This window comes from Dromiciops gliroides, chromosome 1, assembly GCF_019393635.1.
Source record: "Dromiciops gliroides isolate mDroGli1 chromosome 1, mDroGli1.pri, whole genome shotgun sequence".
In the NCBI taxonomy this organism is placed as follows: domain Eukaryota; kingdom Metazoa; phylum Chordata; class Mammalia; order Microbiotheria; family Microbiotheriidae; genus Dromiciops; species Dromiciops gliroides.
The window spans coordinates 669,313,869-669,329,902 of NC_057861.1; positions in this window are offsets into that span (position 1 = coordinate 669,313,869).

The following is a 16,034-nucleotide window of genomic DNA, read 5'->3' on the forward strand; positions in this document are numbered from 1 at the left end:
ATGCTTCCCATCTACCCAGTAATATCCCTGTCCCCACCTCCCCAACAGTCCGCTCTCCCCCCCCCAAAAGAAAAGAGAACATAGTTTTACTTCCTCTGGGAAGCCTTCCAGGATTGAGTGTCTTGGAGGTCTCACTACCCCCCCCCCCCAGTAGAGAAAGCTCTACTGCTCCAGCCCCTTACCACCAGAAGCCTGCTCAAGGAAGACCCTTGCAAGGTGGGGTTGGGGGCTCTGGGACTCCGAGGTGTGACTCTCCCAGGGGTAACTCAGCCATGTGCCCTCTACCGGGGGTGGGGTTGGGGGGGGGCGGCAGTGGATGTGCCTGGACTGCATGAACCCAGGGCTCTATTCTTCCTGCTGTGGGTCTTCAGGGAAGACAAGTCCACAGCCTTTCTCCTGTAACTTGGTAACATTTGACCTACTTCTCCAGGCTGGATCTGTGTCTTTGGCAATGAGGTCCGGACCCACAAGTTTGTAGAGGGAAAGTGAGGGCAAACTCTCTCCTCCCCACCCCACCCCCTTCCCCCACTGCCACTGGCAGGAGGAGGGACAGTGAGTGTCCTGCATTACTCCAGGAAGAAGCCAGATGGCAGGAGAGCTCATGCCACGGTCCAGCTTTGCTCCGGGAGCTAGTGGGATGACAAGCCCTGCCTGGCCTGTGGACACTCAGACTTCCTCTACAAACTAGGAATTCTCTGGGCTCAGGGGCTGTCTCCTTCTCGGATCCCAGGACAGGTTCTGGGTCTGCTGCCTGCAAGGGGAAGGGTGGTGGGGAGATGTCTCTTTGCTCAATCTTAGGGATGGAGAGCTGCAGAGTATCCAAGAAGAATCCCCCAAATGAGGAAGGAGGTGGCTCTAAGGGGTGACTTTTGTCCCTCTCTCTTGGTCCCTTGTACCCATTCTGGCTCTGTCTCCAATGGAGAGAGACAGCTGACCCACCGAGCCCCAGCCCCTGTGCCCAGATGGCTACTTCTATTCTCAGGAGAGCAACAGCCAGGATTGGGAAATATCCCTAGGAACCCAGACCAGCGAGCAGTTTTTCTCAGAATGTAAGAGGTTGCATACCTCTTCCTAGCACTGTCCTCCCCGCCAAACCATACATACTGAGCATGGGCCCCAGTTCAAATCAGACCTCCGATCTTGGGCAAGTCACTATGTCCTGGGGCCTCAGTTTATCCATCTGTAAAATAAAGGAGATGGACCAGATGGCTCCCAAAGTCCCCGATATTTCTAGATATATGATTCTAGGAACAAGATGCAGCACCCACCAGGAGGGTGCCAGGTCATCTGGAGTTCTGACTTTGGCTATTCTCTCCTACCCTCTGCCCCTAAACATATACACACCATGAAAGAACCCTCAGGGCTCTCCCTCGCAGCTCCTGTGGCTGTGAGATGCTAACTAAGCTTCTTTTCCTTTTTGGGTCAAAGTCTTGTCATCTACAAAATTGAGGATGCTGGAGTCTGTGATTTCTGAGGTCTCATCCAGATCTCTCTCTCTCTCTCTTTCTCTCTCTCTCTCTCTCTCATCTGCCTCTCACAGACCTTTCTGCGTTTTGATGTCCCATCCAGCTGTGAGCTTCTTGTGTGTGTGTGTGTGTGATACTGTGAGGGGTGTGTGTGTGTGTGCACGTGTGTGAGCATGTGCGTGTGTGTTTTAAATTCCCACTGAGATATTAAAATTCAGCACTCTAAAGTCACTACCAGCTTTGGCATTGAGTCTCTGATCCTAGTTTATTTCCCTCAGATATTGTTTACCAGGGTCCCGCTGTGTGCTCAGCATTTCCCGAGGCATCATGAAGGAAAAGAAGACTCAGGCCACACAGGTCTTAACTTGGGGAGCTCACAGTCTTATGGGCGAACACGAACCTAACCTGACCAGGAAGCACTGGAATGTGGGATCCTGGAGGCCAGCGGCTACTTTTGTCTTTCTTTGTGCTCAATTGATGATTAACTGAGCTTTGAGTCGTGACTTCCTCTTCTCTAAAACGGGATTTTAATCTTGACATGAGATTTATACACACATACAGATGTATGTATACATATATATACATATATATATACACACACACACACACACACACACATATATATACATATATACATCCCTGAGAGGTTATACAAAGGGATGGGTTTTGTATAACGAAAAGTTAATCATTTTGTTTAAATCAAAAGATATACAAGCTGAGTGTGCTGTTAAAAAAACAGCTGGATTATTATGATACACACAAATAATGAGGGTTTTTTTTCTTTGTGGTTAAGGAGGGATTAAACTGCAAACCCATAGTCTGGGTAAGGCACAAGCAGGGTCTTCAATAATGTTCCTCTTTTTTTTTCTTTTCTTCTCTTTACTTCAATAATTTAACCCCCATACCATAGAATCAGAGGATTTAGAGCCAACAGGGGACTTGAAGATCACCTGACCTTTATTTTAAATAAGAAGAAACTGAGATGAGAGAGAAAGAGACAGAGACACAGAGAGACAGAAAGATAGACACACACACACATACACAGAAGTTATTTAACAAGGTTAAAACAGGTGGTAAATAGGGAGGGAGCAGAATGTAGTAGAAGGATTGTACTTGGAGAGACTGGAAGGGCTAATTTTGTTTGTTTGTTTTAATTTATTGTTTATTTATAACATCCTTTTCTTTAAATTGAGTTCCAAATTCTCTTCTTCCCTCCCCCCTTCCCCACCCACTGAGAAGGCAGGCAAAATGATATAAATTATATATATGAAATCACAAAAACATTTTCCATATTAGCCATAATCACAGAAAAGCAGAGGGGGGGGGGCATTGGCTTGGATCATTGTATTGATCAAAGTATCCAAGTCTTTCACAGCTTATCTTCATTGTAATATTACTATTACTGTGCACAATGATCTCCCAGTTCTTCTCACTTCACCTTGCATCAGTTCACATGGGTCTTGCCACATCTTTTTCTGAAATCCACCTGCTCATCACTTCTTATAGCACAACAGTACTCCATCACAATCATATGTCACAACTTGTTCAGCCATTCCCCAGTTGATAAGTGTCCCTTCAATTTCCAATTCTTTGCCACCACAAAATGACCTGCTATAAACATTTTTGTACATATAAGTACTTTTCCTTTTTTAAAATCTCTTTGGGGGTACAGACCTTGTAGTAGTATTGCTGAATCAAAGGGTATGCACAGTTTTATAGTCCTTTCAGTATATTTCCTAATTGTTCTGCAAAATGGATAGAGCAGTTCACAATTCCACCAACAGTTTATTAGTGTACCTGTTTTCCCTCATCCCCTCCAACATTTATTGTTTCTGATAGGTGTGAGGGGGTACCTCAGAGTTGTTTTAATTCTCATTTCTCTAATCAATAGTGATTGAGAGCATTTTTTCATATGATTATATATAGCTTTGATTTTTTTCTTTCAAAAACTACCTGTTTACGTCCTTTAACCATTTACCAATTGGGGAACAACTTGTTTTTATAAATTTGACTCAGTTCTTTATGTATTTGAAAAAAGAGGCCTGTATCAGAGAAATTTGCTGTAAAATTTTTTTATATTACTTTATTGTCTATGGCACCTTTTATCAAAATACAGTTTCCCTGATTATTTCTCTTAACTAAGCCTATTTTAGCTTTTACTTTGCCTAGATCATGATTGCTATCCCTGCTTTAAAAAAAAACTTAAGCTGAAGCATAATAAATTCTGCTCCATTTTCCTATTTTAACTTTGTGAGTGTCTTTCTGTTTCAAGTGTGTCTCTTGTAAACAACATATTGCTGGATTCTGGTTTCTAATTCTTTCTGCTATCTGTTTTCATTTTATGGATGAGCTCATCCCATTCCCATTCACAGTTATGATTACTGTGTATTTCTCTGCATCCTATTTTCTTCTGTTTATCCTCCTCTTTTTATTCTATCCTTTCTCAAAAGTCTGTTTTGCTTATAACCACTGCCTCCCTTAATCCACCCTAACTTTTTGTCTCACCAACCTCATACATCTTTTCCCCTTCCCCTTCTATTTCCTTATTAGGTAAGATAGATTTTTATACTGAACTGAATGTGAATGTCTGTTCTTCCCTCTTTGAGTCAATTCTGCTGAGAGTGAAGTTCAAGCTTTACCCACCACCCACCCCATTCCCCCCTTCCCTATAAAAGCTTTTCTATGCACACTTCTTTTATGAAAGATAATTTCCCCCATTCTACCTCTGCTTTCCCTCTCCTCCCAGTGTATCCCTCTTTCTCACCCCTTCATTTTTTTTGGAGATCATCCCAACATAATTGACTCACACCCAAATATGGAGAAATGATAAAGTTCTTAGGAGTTACATGTATCATTTTCCCATATGGGAATGTAAACAGTTTAACTTTATCAGGAATGCTTAAAAGTCTTCTATTTAATTAAATATCGATTTCCCCCTCCTCTCCCCCTGGCAGAAGGATTATAGTCAGTCTTTCTGGTAGATTATTCTTGGTTGTATTTTAGCTCCATTGCCTTCTAGAATATCATATTCCAAGCCCTCTATTCCTTTAACAAGGAAGGTGCTAAATCTTGTATGATCCCGACTATGGCTCCACAATATTGGAATTGTTTCTTTCTGGTTGCTTGTAATATTTTCTCCTTGACCTGGGAACTCTGGAATTTGACTATAATATTTCTGGAAGTGTTCATTTTCAGATCTCTTTCAGGAGGTGACTGGTAGATTCTTTCAATTACTACTTCCCTCTAGAGCTAAGATATCAGGGCAATTTTCTTTTAAAATTTCTTGAAATATGATGTCTAGATTCCTTCTTCAATCATGGCTTTCAGGTAGTCCAGGAATTCTTTAATTATCTCTCTTCTATCTATTTTCTAGATCAGTTGTTTTTCTGATAAGATATTTCATGTTTTCTTCTTTTTACTTTGTTTTATTGTTTCTTGACGTCTCATGGAGTCATTTTCTTCCACTTGCCCAATTCTAATTTCTTTGTTTCTTTGTTTCTTTCTTTTTTTTTTTTTTTGGTGAGGCAAACGGGGTTAAGTGACTTGCCCAGGGTCACACAGCTAGTAAGTGTCAAATGGCTGAGGCTGGATTTGAACTCAGGTCCTCCTGAATCCAGGGCCAGTGCTCTATCCACTGTGCCACCTAGCTGCCCCCCCCCATTTTAATTTCTAAGGAATTAAGTGAGTTTTTGTTTCTCTTTTTTCCATTTGTCTAATTCATGTTCTTTTCTTCAATTAATTGTATGCCTCTTTTAACATTAGACCAATTCTATTTTAAGGTGTTATTTTCTTCAGTATTTTTTGTGCATCTTTTACCAAGATGTTAATTGTCTTTTTATAATTTTCTTGCATTACTTTCATTTCTTTTCCCAATTTTTTCTTCTACCACTTTCTCTCTTTCTCTGACCACTTCAGGAATTCTTTTTGGGTTTGTGTCCAATTAACTTTTTTTTTTTTTAGTGAGGCAATTGGGGTTAAGTGACTTGCCCAGGGTCATGCAGCTAGTAAGTGTTAAGTGTCTGAGGACAGATTTGAACTCAGGTACTTCTGACTCCAGGGCCAGTGCTCTATCCACTGCGCCACCTAGCTGCCTGCCAATTAGAATTTTTTGAGGCTTTGGTTGTAGCTATTTTCACTTTGTTACTTCTTCTGAACTTTGAACTTTATGTTAAAGTTGGGTTTGATTACCTGGAGGTGTAGAGGTACTGCCCCAAATTTTACTTGTTTTTGTGCTTCTGTTTTCAGATCTAATTCTAGGAGTCTGCAAGTTTTTGTGCATTCATGGTGGTGTGATCCTGGAAGAGATGTGGTCACTGCTCTCCTGGTCTGTGCTCTGGTCTTTAGAGCCCTTGGTTCCCTGTAGTTACAAGTACTAATACTCCTCTTTGTCTTGCAACTGTGACCAGGGCCCCTGCTCCCTGTGACTGACCACCAATCCTCTTCTTTACTCTGAAACTGGGACCCAGAACTGCATATGGGCAAGAGTTGCCAAACAGTGCCAACTGCACCCAGTGCCAGCAGAGTCCCCTATGATTTCTTTCTGACCACTTATCCAACCCCCTTACTATCTCTGGGTTGAGAGCTCCAGAAGTTCTTGCTGCTGTCCTAGCTGCCTTTGGGACGTGTAGCTGCTGCTGCTCCTGCTGAGCTCCAGGACAGGCCCCCACCCCCTCCTGCCAACTTCCTAAGCTGCCTCGGGCTGGAAAAATGTCTCACTTTGCACTTTTGTTGGCTCTGCTGCTCCACAATTTGATTAGAGGAGTTATTTTAAAGTTTTTTGGAAGGGAATGTTGGGAGAATTCAACTGGGTTGCTGCCTGTACTTCACCATCTTGCTCTGCGGAAGCCTGGCTTTGAATCTTTCCATTTATTAGCTGAGTGACAAAGGGCAATTCACCCAACTTCTCTGAGACTCAGTTTCCTCAGATCAAGATGACAATATTGCCTACCCACTTCTTAGGCTTATAGTAAGCATTAAATGAAATAATGGAATACCTTGTAACCCCTGATGAGCCGTGTGATTTCTGTGGGTGGAAAATGCTGAGATTGCACAAAGATCTTGGGGCATGTGGAGGGTGAGAGTGAATATCATGAAAAGTACTACCTGACTTTAATGACAATGAAGCTAGTATTTATGTAGCACTTTACAAACATGATCTCATTTGACCCTCACAACAACCCTAGGAGGTAGGTGCTATTATTTTCTCCATTTTACAGATGAGGAAACTGAGGCAGATAGGGTTAAGTGACTTGTCCAGGGTCACCCAACTGAGTGTCTCAGGCAGGATTTGAACTCAGGCCTTCCTGACTCCAGTCCAGTGCTCTATATACTGTATCACCTGGAGACTTGAATGAATCTGGGATCTCGTTCCATGTAAGTCCTCCTTGTACCAGTGCAAGATCTCAACTCATCTATACCTTTTTCTCCTGGGCTATTCTTGTCCATGTGTTACTGCAAAGCCTCGACAGTTCACCCATCCAACACAACTCAGGCTTTCTTAATATTTCCCAGAAACCAGCGCAGCCCCCAGGCTGTCCAATTAATATTCCTCTCTCTCTTTCTCTCTCTCTCGCTCTCTCGCTCTCTCTCTCTCTCTCTCTCTCTCTCTCTCAGATAGGCACAAGAGCGATGGATCTTTTCAGCTCTAATAACGTAGAGTTGGAATGAATCCATTCCACTCCATTCCCATAGAGTCAAGAGTCCTAGATTTGGAGTCAGAGAACTCTTGACTTGAGTCCCTACTTTACTATTTACCATCTTGTTGACTTTGCTCCAGTCATTTATTTTCCCTGAGTCTCTGTTTCTTCATCTGTAAAATGAGAGCATCAAAGCAGATGATTCCCAAGGTCCCTTCTAACTGTCGTCTTCTTCTTCTTCTTCTTCTTCTTCTTCTTCTTCTTCTTCTTCTTCTTCTTCTTCTTCTTCTTCTCCTTCTCCTTCTCCTTCTCCTCCTTCTCCTTCTTCTCCTCCTTCTCCTTCTCCTTCTCCTTCTTCTTCTTGTGAGGCAATTGGGGTTAAGTGACTTGCCCAGAGTCACACAGCTAGTAATTGTCAAGTGTCTGAGGTCGGATTTGAACTCAGGTCCTCCTGACTCCAGGACTGGTGCTCTATCCACTGTGCCACCTACTGCCCCACTTCTAGCTCTCAAGTCCATGATTTTAGGACTGGGTTGTCACTTTAAGCCATAGACAAATATGCTAGTTCCTTTTGAGCTCTAATCTTTATTAGTGGTGTGATCCCAGACAATTCATTTCCTCTTTCTGAACCTCAGTTTCCTCAAATAGAGAGAGAGAGCCAGTCTCTGAGCCAAGAAGATCAGGGTCCAAGTCTTATTTCAGTAGGATTGTGATGCCTGGAACTAAGATTAGAATTCGAAGAATAGTCACCGGTCTACGTTGGTAGAGGGAGTTCCCTTGCCCAATGAGATCACAGGATTGTACTAAAAATATAAATATGGGCACTATCTACCTCACAGGGAGGGGGGGAGGCTAGGAAGAAAACTCTTTAATAAAGTTATATATAAATGAGAATTCTTATTAATCAATCAACAAGCATTCATTAGGAATCTGAAAATAAAATAAAATTGGATTTTCAAAAAGGAAGAATTTATTAGACTTTAGAGACACAGAGACAAAAATGGGGTAAAATGAAATAGAGCTTATATTCTCTAGGGAAAGGCAACACACAACCATGTAAATATATACAGAGCAGGCATACACAAAATACAGTAAAAATCTATGTGCTTATTCAACATATCAAGGATCTACGTGATTTCCTTGGTGGAAGGGAGAATAATAACCACATCTTACTCCTTTTCTAATCCAGTTAGCAAACTGTCTCTGAGGGTTGCCATTGCCAAGAACTTCATCTCCCTGTAACCAACGCAGTGATAGGAGTCTCCAGACTTAGCTAGACTGGTCCTCAGTCCCAGGCTTGGGCTCGAAGCCTTTCTGAGAGATCTTGGGCATAGCCATGGAGAATCTCAAGGTCACCTCTGCTGTGAGAACCCCACGCCATTGGTGGCCACTGTGGCCACCAGGAGGCCAAGCAGGACTTGGGCCTGGAGTTATCCTCATCATCATCATCGAACTACAACCAGAGGGTTGCATGAATGGTAATAGGAGAGTGTTCATTATAGGAACTCTGTGGTTGAATAGGTTAATAGGAGACTGTCATGGAGAGGGGGGAGGGATGACTATAATGCTAATCTTCTCTTAGGGAAAAGACAGGATGATGAATTGGGGAGAATATTGAACTTGCATTCAGGAAGATCTTGGTTTAAATCCCTTCTCAGATACTTATAGCTTGGGCAAGTCATTTATATTCTCTGAGGCAGGATTTGAACTCAGGTTTTCCTGACTCAAAGTCCAGCACGCTAGGCCTCCTAATAGCAGGACTGATACAAGTTAGACAAAGGATGAGACTGTCAGGTCTATGGGACCTGGAGAGGGTTTTTAAGGGAGCACAGTGAATGCCTTCTGGAAAACCATGTGAGTGATTTCTTAGCATAGGGCTTGGAAGAGAGAGGGTGGGGAATGGGGGTTAGATCAAATGAGAAGGTGCCAGCAAAGGACCTTACGAAGCTCTATAGGAATGTGCATGGTTATTATTATTCTGGTTGACCTTTAAATTCTAGAGGCCGGCTCTCCTCTAAACCGAACCCTGCAGGGAAACCCCCACCCCTTCGACCTTCTTGCTTCATGCCAGGCCTGGGCTACCACAGATTTTGGCAGCAACAGCCGGCCGTGACATCTCCTCCCTTTAGGAGTCGGACCTGGTAGGAGGTGAGAAATTCCTGTGAGCCCAGTAAACACCTCGTGAGAGGAAGGGGAGGAAAAGGGACATGGGAGGGGAGAGGAGGTCACTGATCAGGGGATTTAGACCTGGAAGGAGCCTCAGGGACCATCGAGGAAATACTTAGCAAAGGAAATAAAAATGCAATAAAACAGAATGTTAATACCTGGGTTTTCTAGGTCGATAGGTCACCTGCGGAGATCCTTACGGATCCATTTCTATGTGAGTTTGACATGATTGAATTAGTCCAACCTTCTCATTCTACAAATGCAAAGACAGACCCAAGGAGAGGAAATTGACTTGTCCAAGAGTTCGTGGGAGTGGGGGGGGGGAGGGAGGGGAACAGAGGAAGAAGAGTAAAGGACAAAAAGGGCTGTGTCAGCTTGGTGGAGAGATAAATTAACATAGACTGGGATAGCTGGGGAAGGGTTCCTGGGAGGATAGAGGATTTGTCCTACCCTGGAATCCAATTTTTTCTTTTCTTTTCTTTTGTGGGGCAATGGGGGTTAAGTGACTTGCTCAGGGTCACACAGCTAGTAAGTGTCAAGTGTCTGAGGCAGGATTTGAACTCAGGTCCTCCTGAATCCAGGGCCGGTGTTTTATCCACTGTGCCACCTAGCTGCCCCCAATACTCCTTTTATTCCGCATGGAGGAATTTTGCCTGCTGAATTCCTCTCTGGGAGCCCCAGGATCCCCGCTCTGGCCTATGGGGTTGGGGAGAACGTCGCTAAATGATTTTTAAGGTCCTCTTCTCCTCTAAAGCCTAGCATCCCATGAGCTCCTCTCCCGGATTCAGATTTCCTTGGTGGATCCTGCCCTCCCTCTGTAGGGATGGACCAGCCCCCTTCTGTCGAGGGGCCCCACGAGGGAAGACAAAGTCCAAGGAGTAGGAGACTGCATGGATAAATCCTTCATCCTGTCCCTTGGTTCCTCCCTCTTACTCATGGATGAATGGTTGCACTGCCAGTGCTGCGAGATTGGACCGGAAGACCTCGGTCCTGTTACTAATTATATGACATTGGGCAACCCCTCTGAGCCTCAGTTTCCACCTCTGTAAAATGAAAGGACTGGACCCCTCTCTAAGGTCCTTTCTCAGGACCCCTTCCTGTGCTTGAGATTCTTTGTTCTAAGGTCCCTTCTAGTACTGACTTTCCATGTTTTATGTCCTCCTGTTCCTCCTGGCTCCACCAGTCTATAGTCCAAGTTCTAAGCTTTCAAAGCTGACGCTCTGTGTTCTATGTTCTATACTCCCTCCCAGCTCCAACATTCGATATTCTGGGTTTTACAATTCCTTCTGGCTTTGGTCTTCTGTGGTTCTGAGGCATCAGTACTGGGGCTACACAGAGGACGTGGCTCGTTGGACTTTGTCTCTAGGTTGACCTCTTTGGGGGACGTGCCACTGGGATGGTGTAGGGTGGGAGAGTACTGCTGGCTTCATTTAAACTGAAAGAAGGATGAATGACTCTGCTATTTTCCCCCAAAAAGCTTAGGAAGATGTTTACAGCATCACAGATCTGGGTAGGTCAGTGGTTAGTATTCAGTAATTCGCTAGGAAACTGCAGGTTTGATGCTGTGATATTAAAAAAAAATTGGGGGGCAGCTAGGTGGTGCAGTGGATAAGGCACTGACCCTGGATTCAGGAGGACCTGAGTTCAAAGCCAGCCTCAGACACTTGACACTTACTAGCTGTGTGACCTTGGGCAAGTCACTTAACCCCCATTGCCCCATGCCCCCAAAATTGGGGGTGAATAGAAAGGGGACTCTCTGAGATCCTTGAGGCTTGCTTCTGATAGGTCTCTTTTAGACATGCCTCTTATTCCTGTTGATGCCTGCTCTGTTATCTGAAATTTCCTATGCTTGGAATCGTCATTGCTGGAAACTTCCAAGCCTTATCCATGCTCAGTAGCAGTGATGCTTCTGGATAAGCTGTAGTGTTGCATTTCTTGTGACATCAGAAATCCCCTAAATAAGAACCTGCTTCTCTCTATAAATCCTGAGGTCCTTACTTGTGTCACTGGGACTGTCCCAATGTGGATGAAGGACTCAGGTGTCCCCCACCCATTAACTCAGAGGAGGGATCAGAGCTTTGCCAACACTGACAAGTCTGAGGGAAGCCTCTTGGAAGCCCATTTTTTTTGTGTGGGGCAATGAGGGTTAAGTGACTTGCTCAGGGTCACATAGCTAGTAACTGTCAAGTGTCTGAAGCTGGATTTGAACTCAGGTACTTCTGAATCCAAGGTTGGTGCTTTATCCACTGTGCCACCTAGCTGCCTCTGTTGTTTTGTTTTTATATCACTTAAATCTCCCTCCATCTCTCCCTCTTCCCTTTTCCCAGAGAGCCTTTTCCTTTAACAAAGAATTGTTTAAAATTTAAAAAAAATAAACATTTTTATTTTGAGTTTCAAATTCTATCCCTCCTTCCCTCCCTCCCTTGCCCCCTCCCTGAGGCTGTAAACAATCAGATATAGGTTACACATGTGCAATTATGTGAAATATTACCATATTAATCATTTTGTATAAGAAAACTTGAATAAAAGAAAAAAATGAAAGAAAGTGAAATAGCATGCTTCAGTCTGTTTTCAATCAATGTCAATTCTTTTTTTGGAGGTGGAAAGTATGCTTCATCATTAGTCCTTTGGGATTGTTTTGGATCATTGTATTGCTGAGAATAGTTAAGTCATTCACAGTTCTTCATCAAACAATATTGCTGTCACTGTGTACAGTGTTCTCCTGGTTCTGCTCACTTTACTATACATGAGTTCATATAAGTCTTTCCAGGTCTCTCTGAAATCATCCTGCTTGTCCTCTCTTATAGCATGATGATATTCCATCACAATCTTATATCACAGCTTATTTAGCCATTCCCCAATTAATGGGCATTCCTTTGATTTCCAATTCTTAGCCACCACAAAAAGAGCTGTTATAAATATTTTTGTACAAATAAGTCTTTTTCTCTTTTTGGGATGGCTTCAGGATATAAATCTAGCAGTGGTATTTCTAGATCAAAGGGTATGCACAGTTTTATAGCCTTTTGGGCATAGTTCCAAATTTCTCTCCAGAATGGTTGGATTAATTCACAAATCTACCAACAGTGGATTAGCATCCCAGTCTTCTCACATCCCCCCGACCCAACATTTTCCTTTTGTGTTATATTTGCTAATCTGATAGGTATGAGGTGGTACCTCAGAGTTGTTTTAATTTGCATTTCTCTGATCAATAGTGATTTAGAGCCTTTTTTCGTATGACTATAAATAGCTTTGATTTCTTTGTCTGAAAACTGCCTGTTCATATCCTTTGACCATTTATTAATTGGGACATGACTTTTTAAATAAATTTGACTCATTTTCTTCTTTTTTTTTTTTTGGCGGGGCAATGAGGGTTAAGTGACTTCCCCAGGGTCACACAGCTAGTAAGTGTCAAGTGTCTGAGGGCGGATTTGAACTCAGGTCCTCCTGAATCCAAGGCTGGTGCTTTATCCATTGCACCACCTAACTGTCCCCTTCCATCGTTTTTTTTTTCTTTCTTTTTTTTTTTTTGGTGTCTTCTTTTTTTTTGGTGGACTCATTTTCTATATAATTGAGAAATGAGGACTTTCTCAGAGATACTTGTTGCAAAAATTCTTTTCCAGTTTCCTACTTTCTCTATAATTTTGTTTGCATTGGTTTTGTTTATGCAAAAGCTTTTTAATTTTATATAATCAAAATTATCTATTTTACATTTTGTAATGCTCTCTATATCTTCTTTGTTCCTAAATTCTTCCCCTGTCCATAAATCTGACAGATAAATTATTCCCTGCTTGAAGAATTATTTAAAAAAATTTTAAAAAATAGAGAAAGAAGAGAAAAAAACCCAGCAAATTGAAAAAAAATCTGATAATATATACACTGTTCCATACCCATGGTGAAAGAAGGGGAGTAAAGGAGGGGAGGAGGTATCTTCTCATATCCTTTCTATAGAGTCAAGTCTGTTTGTTATAGTTTCACATTTGTTTTCTTAATTATTATTATTTAGTGGTGGTGGTGGTTCTTTCCATTTTCATTGTTATAGACACTGAGCATATTGTTTTCTTGGCTCTGCATACTCGACCCTGCATCAGATGGTACCAAGGCTGCAAGGTTAAATGACTTGCCCAAAGTTATATAACTGGTAGGTAGGAAGTAGGAGGGAAGTCACGGTATAGTGGAAAGAGCACTGCCTTTGGAGTCAGAGGAACCAAGGATCAAATCTTGCCTTTGACATTTACTAATTGACCTTGGGTAAGTCACCTCCCCAGGCCTCAGTTTCCCCATCTGATGACCTCCAAAATGCCTCTAGGGTTAAGGTGCTTCAAACCCAGAATCCTTTCCTCTCCATCATGTCCTGGGAACGATAGTCTAGCACAGGGGAATTAAAACCTACATGATTAAGTAGAATACACAGTAGAATATGATAGGGAGAAAGGCAAGATCCCAAAATATGAACAGAGCTCTCTTTCTGCTAGTGACAAAGCTAACCCTAGCCAAAGACTGACCCCAGATTCCCCCAAGAGTTTTCTCAGAAACATGCATCATGGGTCACAATGGGATGAGAGAATATAGGCAGCTCAATGTGAAACAGACCCATCTCTAGAGATATTCCAGGAGCCAGAGGCCGTATCCACTTTCTAGAATCCCCTCCCACCTCCTGTCCTCCTGTTGCTGTGACCAATCTGACTCAGCCCAGAATTTGGTTACGGTGAGTTCTTCCATGCAGAACAGGGTGATACTGACAATGCTGGGGGCCCCTCTTCCCTAGTTTCTCTTTCCCCAAGTCACGTCAACTCCAAGAATATCCCATGTAATGACTACACATGGATCATCTATATCAAATTGCTTGTCTTCTCAAAGAGGGGGAGGGGGGAAAGAAGGAAAGAACTTGGAACTCAAATTTTTAAAAAGAATGTTAAATATTGTTATTACGTACGATTGGGAAAAATACAAAAATTTTCATCAAAACAAAGCAAAACAAAACAAGAATATACCATGCAAGCCAGAAAGCTACGGATAGGCTGTTCTTAGTTCTTGGGTGGGACCAACCCCCTGGGCACACATGTGGGGTCCAGATGGTAGCCGGGATATTCTTCCCCCACCACGTGTCAGGGTGAGAGCTTCTCACCCAAGATGGCACCAATGACTGCTCTGGGCTCTATCCCCTTGCCATAGCTTCCCTCCTCATCCCTCCATCCCTGTGAGTCACAACAGCTTTCAAGTGAAATCACATTTTGGGAGGTGGGGTGGGCAGGGAGACCTCCCTCCATGATTTTAATTTCTCTCTCTATGTCTCTTTTTCTTTCTCTGTCTCCATGTGGGAATGGGATAGAGAACTGTCCTCTGAGCCAGGAAGTTAATTCTAGCTCTGACACATACTAGCTCTACGGTCTTGGACAATTCATCTTCCAAGTGCTCTAGACAATTCTAAAACTATAAGTTTCAAAGAAGGTGCCCAACTACACTGATAGAGGGCGTTTCCTCTTCCAAGAATCCCAGGTCTGTAGAAATTGGAGCTGTTATTGCCATTGTCATTTCTCTCTCTCTCTCCCTCTCCCTCTCCCTCTCCCTCTCCCTCTCCCTCTCCCTCTCCCTCTCCCTCTCCCTCTCCCTCTCCCTCTCCCTCTCCCTCTCCCTCTCCCTCTCCCTCTCCCTCTCCCTCTCCCTCTCCCTCTCCCTCTCCCTCTCCCTTCATATTTTTCTTTCTTTCTGGATACGTCTCTTTTTCTCTGTCAACACTATCTTTTGACAGAAAAGTGAAAAACCCAGCCTATCATCCAGATGTTGTCACATTTCCAGATGTGGAGGCCCTTGCAATACAAACATCCAGATGATGAAGGACATTTTTCCATTTTCATCTGGATGCTCAAGTATCATGTAGAGAGAGCTTGAGCCCGTGTTACTGTCATGCTAGGGCTTCAAAGTGCTTACATTTTCCCCCATCTCCATTATAGACCCCGCCAAACCCCACCCACCCCCAACCTCTGGAGAGATGGAAAGCACATGGACGATGGGAGCATAGATTTAGAATTAGAAAGACCCTCAGAAGCCATCAAGCCCTACCCCCTTATTTTACAGATGAGGAAACTGAGGCATGGGTAAGTTAACCAATGTGCCCAAGGTTACACAGTGTCTGAGGTAGAATTTGAACCCAGATCTTCCTGTTTTCAGGCTCTGCACTCTATCCCTTATTCTTCACTATCCCATTGAGTTGCTGGGGGAAAACAATCAATCTTTACTCTCAAGAAGCCTGGTTTAAAGACTAGACCAGACTGATGTTCAGGAGCCTCTTGTTAGAGAGGGAGATGTCCTTAGGTCTGAGATTGGAGATTGTAGAGCAAAGAGTCCAGCCTCTTTATTTCACAGCGGATGAAGGTGAGGGCGAGGAAGGGAATGCAGAAGGTACCACAGATAGTAAGCAGCAGACTTTAAGATCCGAGATTCCTTCTGACCCCATTTTCTCAGGTACACTAAGTGATGTCAGAAATGCTGCTGACCTCCCCTGTTAAGGGCTAAAATTCTAGCTAGTCTGTCTAAAATATCCAATGAGTGGTCGCCAATAAATTACAAGCTTTAGCAAGAGTTAGATTTTTAAGCGTTTATTAAAGAAAATAAGAATTTGGTAAAGAGAGAAAGAAAGGCCTAGATTCCTATCTATTAAAGGGAGAGCACATATCTAGCTCCGCTCTCCACCAGAGTCCAAAGGAAAAGAGCGTGAGACCTAGCGCCGGTCTCTTCCTTCCTCCTCCCATTAGCCCGCGTCACTTCC